Source organism: Macaca fascicularis, chromosome 1 (genome assembly GCF_037993035.2).
Source record: "Macaca fascicularis isolate 582-1 chromosome 1, T2T-MFA8v1.1".
In the NCBI taxonomy this organism is placed as follows: domain Eukaryota; kingdom Metazoa; phylum Chordata; class Mammalia; order Primates; family Cercopithecidae; genus Macaca; species Macaca fascicularis.
Window position 1 is genome coordinate 233,253,327 of NC_088375.1, and position 5,750 is coordinate 233,259,076.

At 51.3% G+C, this 5,750-nt stretch overlaps 1 long non-coding RNA gene across 1 annotated transcript; it reads left to right on the forward strand.

Moving 5' to 3' along the window:
* The first annotated feature begins 26 nt into the window (after positions 1-26).
* Positions 27-2,136, forward strand: LOC135968446 (uncharacterized). Its single transcript, XR_012427668.1, has 3 exons — positions 27-231; positions 602-690; positions 1,072-2,136. It is a non-coding gene; the product is annotated as an uncharacterized lncRNA (long non-coding RNA).
* The last annotated feature ends 3,614 nt before the right edge of the window (positions 2,137-5,750 follow it).

Sequence of the window (5,750 nt, forward strand, 5' to 3'; positions counted from 1 at the left end):
GGGAGCCACGCCGGGACAAAATTCTCGAGGGACGGACGCGAACCCGGGGCAACCTCCGCCCAGCGCCGCGACCGCGTCGTTGCCAGGGGCTCCGCGGAGTTCCGGCCTTGGCGGCAACGGGTGGCAAGTGTCCAGGGAGCGCCCCGCGGTGAGTCCAGGACGCAGAGAAGAGTCTCGCGGGAGCCTCACCCGAGACAGCACCGGCGCCCGGGCGAGCTGAGCCCTTCCGCGGTGAGTCGGCGCCCTGGGGTCGCCGCGCCAGGAGCTCAGGGGAGGCACCTCCCCTCCTCCGTGTCTCTGCATGGCCCTAGGGCTCCCCACAGAGGGAGCCGGGGCCTCCCGCCCACGACCGCGGAGCGGCCCCTTCCCGCGTGGCGGGGCCAGCGAGCTCCTCTTGCGGGGCGTGGACGGGGCCGGGGTGCCCGGCATACAAGCTTATGGAGCAGCCCCCTTTGAAGATCTCCAGGTGGACCTCACAGAGATGCAAAGTGTGGCGGTAACAAGTGTTCGCTAGTTCTTGTGTGTACCTGCTCTGGGTGGGTGGAGGCTCATCCAACACGAACTGAGAAAGCTCCTGAAGTAACCCGTGTGCTTCTTCGAGATCTTATTCCTAGATTTGGACTGCGCTTACGGATCGGCTCAGATAACCGCCGGGGGTTTGTGGCTGACTTGGTACAGAAGACAGCAAAGGTATTGGGGATCACATGGAAATTGCATGCCGCCTGCCGGCCTCAGAGTTCCGGAAAGGTGGAGCGGATGTATCGGACTATCAAAAATAGTTAGGGAAAGTATATCAGGAAACAGGATTAAAATGAATACAGGCTCTCCATATGGCATTATTTAAAATTAGATGTACCCCTTCTAAAAGAACAGGATATTCCCCTTATGAAATATTGTATCATAGGCCCCCTCACGTATTGCGGGGACTTCCAGGCACTCCCCGAGAGTTAGGTGAAATTGAGTTACAGCGACAGTTACAGGCTTTAGGGAAAATTACACAAACAATCTCAGCCTGGGTAAATGAGAGATGCCCTGTTAGCTTATTCTCCTCAGTTCACCCTTTCTCCCCAGGTGACCCAGTGTGGATCAAGGACTAGAACGTAGCCTCTTTGTGCCCATGGTGGAAAGGACCCCAGACTGTCGTCCTGACCACTCCCACCGCTGTGAAGGTAGAGGGAATCCCAGCCTGGATCCACCACAGCCTTGTAAAACCTGCAGCGCCTGAAACCTGGGAGGCAAGACCAAGCCCGGACAACCCTTGCGGAGTGACCCTGAAGAAGACGACAAGCCCTACTCCAGTCACACCCGGAAGCTGACTGGTCCACGCACGGCCGAAGCATGAGGAATCTCATCGTGGGATTCATTTTCTTAAATTTTGGACTTATACAGTAAGGGCTTCAACTGACCTTACTCAAACCGGTGACTGTTCCCAGTGTATTCATCAGGTCACTGAAGTAGGACAGCAAATTAAAACAATCTTCCTGCCGGGCGCGGTGGCTCAAGCCTGTAATCCCAGCATTTTGGGAGGCCGAGACGGGCGGATCACGAGGTCAGGAGATCGAGACCATCCTGGCTAACCCAGTGAAACCCCGTCTCTGCTAAAAAAATACAAAAAAAAATTAGCCGGGCGAGGTGGTGGGCGCCTGTAGTCCTAGCTACTCGGGAGGCTGAGGCAGGAGAATGGCGTAAACCCGGGAGGCGCAGCTTGCAGTGAGCTGAGATCCGGCCACTGCACTCCAGCCTGGGCGACAGAGCCAGACTCCGTCTCAAAAAAAAAAAAAAAACAAACTTTCTGTTCTATAGTTATTATGAATGCATGGAAATGTTGAAAGAAACTTGCTTGTATAATGCCACTCAGAACAAGGTATGTAGCCGGGGAAATGACCAACCTGATGTGTGTTATAACCCATCTGAGCCCCCTGCAACCACTGTTTTCAAAATAAGATTAAGAACTGGCCTTTTCCTAGGTGATACAAGTAAAATAATAACTATAACAGAAGGAAAAGGAATCCCCAAACAAGTAGCCTTAAGATTTGATGCTTGTGTGGCCATTAATAGTAACAAGCTAGGAACAGGATGTGGTTCTCTTAACTGGGAAAGGAGCTACAGAGTAGAAAATAAATATGTTTGTCATGAGTCAGGGGTTTGTGAAAATTGTGCCTATGGCCAAGTGTTATTTGGGATACTTGGAAAAAGAACAAAAAGGACCCGGTTCATCTTCAGAAGGGGAAGCCAACCCCCCCTGTGCTGCCGGTCGTTGTAACCCACCGGACCTCATAATCACCCATCCCCTAGACCCCCGCCACCCCTCCTGTGCTGCCGGTCACTGTAACCCACCGGACCTCATAATCACCCGTCCCCTAGACCCCCGCCACCCCTCCTGTGCTGCCGGTCACTGTAACCCACCGGACCTCATAATCACCTGTCCCCTAGACCCCCGCCAACCCTCCTGTGCTGCCGGTCGTTGTAACCCCCCGGACCTCATAATCACCCATCCCCTAGACCCCCGCCACCCCTCCTGTGCTGCCGGTCACTGTAACCCACTGGAACTAATAATCACCAATCCCCCAGATCCCCGTTGGGAAAAGGGAGAACCCGTAACCCTGGGGATCGATGGGACAGGGTTAAACCCCCATGTTGCCATTTTAGTCCGAGGGGACGTCTACAGGCGCTCTCCCAAACCAGTGTTTCAAACCTTTTATGAGGAGCTGAATCTGTCAGCACCAGAACTTCCGAAAAAGACAAAAAATTTGTTCCTCCAATTAGCAGAAAATGTAGCTCATTCCCTTAATGTTACTTCTTGTTACGTACGCGGGGGAACCACTATGGGAGACCGATATCCTTGGGAAGCCCGAGAGTTGGTGCCCACTGATCCAGCTCCTGATATAATTCCAGTTCAGAAGGCCCAAGCTAGCAACTTCTGGGTCCTAAAAACCTCAAGTATTGGACACTACCGTACAGCTAGGGAAGGAAAAGACTTTATCATCCCTGTAGGAAAGCTTAATTGTATAGGACGGAAGTTGTACAACAGCACAACAAAAACAATTACTTGGTGGGGCCTAAATCACACTGAAAAGAACCCATTTAGTAAATTTTCTAAATTAAAAACTGCCTGGGCTCATCCAGAATCTTATCAGGACTGGACTGCTCCCGCTGGACTATACTGGGTATGTGGGCACAGAGCCTACATTCGGTTACCTAATAAATGGACAGGTAGTTGTGTTATTGGCACTATTAAACCGTCCTTTCTCTTCTTACCTGTAAAAACGGGTGAGCTCCTAGGTTTCCCCATCTACGCCGCCCGAGAAAAGAGAGGCATAGTTATAGGAAACCGGAAAGATAATGAGTGGCCTCCTGAAAGGATCATACAGTATTACGGGCCTGCCACATGGGCACGAGACGGCTCAGGGGGATACCGAACCCCCATCTACATGCTCAATCGGATCATAGGGTTGCAGGCCGCCTTAGAAATAATTATTAATAAAACTGGCAGAGCTTTGACTGTTTTAGCTCGGCAGGAAACGCAAATGAGAAATGCTATCTATCAGAATAGACTAGCCTTGGACTACTTGCAGCTAAAGGAGGAGTCTGTAGAAAATCTGACTTAACCAATTGCTGCCTACAAATAGATGCTGAAGGACAGGTGGTTGAAAACACAGTCAGGGGCCGGGCGCGGTGGCTCAAGCCTGTAATCCCAGCACTTTGGGAGGCCGAGGCGGGTGGATCACGAGGTCAGGAGATCGAGACCATCCTGGCTAACACGGTGAAACCCCGTCTCTACTAAAAAAATACAAAAAACTAGCCGGGCGTGGTGGCGGGCGCCTGTAGTCCCAGCTACTCGGAGGCTGAGGCGGGAGAATGGCGAACCCGGGAGGTGGAGCTTGCAGTGAGCCGAGATCGGGCCACTGCACTCTAGCCTGGGCCACACAGCGAGACTCCGTCTCAAAAAAAAAAAAAAAAAAAAAAAAAAACACAGTCAGGGACATGACAAAGTTGGCACATGTGCCTGTACAGGTTTGGCATGAGTTTGATCCTAGGTCTTTATTTGGAAAATGGTTTCCAGCTTTAGGAGGATTTAAAACCCTCATTGTAGGTGTACTGCTAGCAATAGGAACTTGCTTGCTGCTCCCCTGTGTATTACCCTTGCTTTTTCAAATGATAAAAAGTTTTGTTGCTACTTTGGTTTATCAGAAAACTTCAGCACATGTGTATTATATGAATCACTGTTGCTCTATCTCACAGAGAGACTCAGAAAGTAAAGATGAGAGTGAGAACTGCCACTAAAAAGGTGAAAATTCTCAAAGGGGGGAAATATAGAATGAGACCACCACTTCTCCTGTTGTCCTACCCAGCTTTTCCCCATCTCCCCTTTTCCCCAGTTTATAAGACAGGAAAAGGGAGAGAAAGCAAAACGTTGGAAAGAAACAGAAGATAAATAGTTAAGAACTTTCACCTCCCTTGTCCAGGCGCTCGCCATTGCTCCATCTATGAGACGCCCCCTTCTATAGAAGTAAATTGTCTAGCTAAGGAAAACGTATATTTGAGTGCTACTTCTTTGGCGGCACAGAAAATTTACATATAACACAGCTGCCCAGATCTCGTCACCGCACTCCAGCCTGGGCGACAGAGTGAGACTCCGTCTCAAAAAAATATATAAAAAACAAGCCAGAAAATGCTGGCCAGGCACGGTGGCTCACACCCGTAATCCCAGCACTTTGGGAGGCTGAGGTGGGCAGATCACCTGAAAACAGGAGTTTGAGACCAGCTTGGCCAACAGTGAAACCCCCGTCTCTGCCAAAAATACAAAAATTAACCTGGGCATGGTGGTGTGCGCCTGTAATCCCAGTTACTCCAGAGGGCTTAGGCGGGAAAACTGCTTGAACTCAGGAGGTGGAGGTTGCGGTGAGCTGAGATCAGGCCACTGCACTCCACCCTGGGTGAGCAAGACTCTGTCGCCAAAAAAACAAACAGGCCAGCTGCGGTGGCTCACGCCTGTAACCCCACCACTTTGGGAGGCTGAGGCAGGAGGATCGCATGAGCCCAGAAGTTGGAGACCAGCCTGCGCAACAAAGAGAGACCCCGTCTCTTCCAAGAAATAGAAGAGGAGGAGAAAAACCAAATGAGTTCCCCTGCCATAGCCAGACGCCCCCCAAACCATGGCTATAATGAAGGTTTTGGTTTTATTTATTGAGAGGGTCTCACTCTGTCAACCAGGCTGGAGTGCAGTAGTGCGATCTCTGCTCACTGAAACCTCCGCCTCCCATGCTCAGGCGATCCTTCTACCTCAGCCTCCAGGCTAAGAAGCTAGGACCACCGACATGTGCCACCTGACCTGGCTTTTTTTTTTTTTTTTGAGAGGGCGTTTCACTCTTGTTGTCCATCCTGCAGTGCAATGCAAGGACTTGGCTCAGTGCAACCTCCACTTCCCGGGTTCAAATGATTCTCCTGCCTCAGCCTCCTGAGTACCTGGAATTTCAGGCACCTGCCACCACGCCTGGCTAATTTTTGTATTTTTTTTAAGGAGAGATGGGGTTTTACCATGTTGGCCAGGCTAGTCTGGAACTCCAGACCTCAGGTGATCCACCCGCCTTGGCCTCACTGAGATTCCAGGCGTGAGCCACCACGCCCAGCCCCATCAAGGTTTTCAGGGCCTAGCTGCAAAGCAGGGGCAAGGGAAGTTACAGGGGCGGTGAAGCACGCGGTACGGGCCAGCATCTGTTTGAAGCCGCTGTGTCTGTTTCCCGTGCACT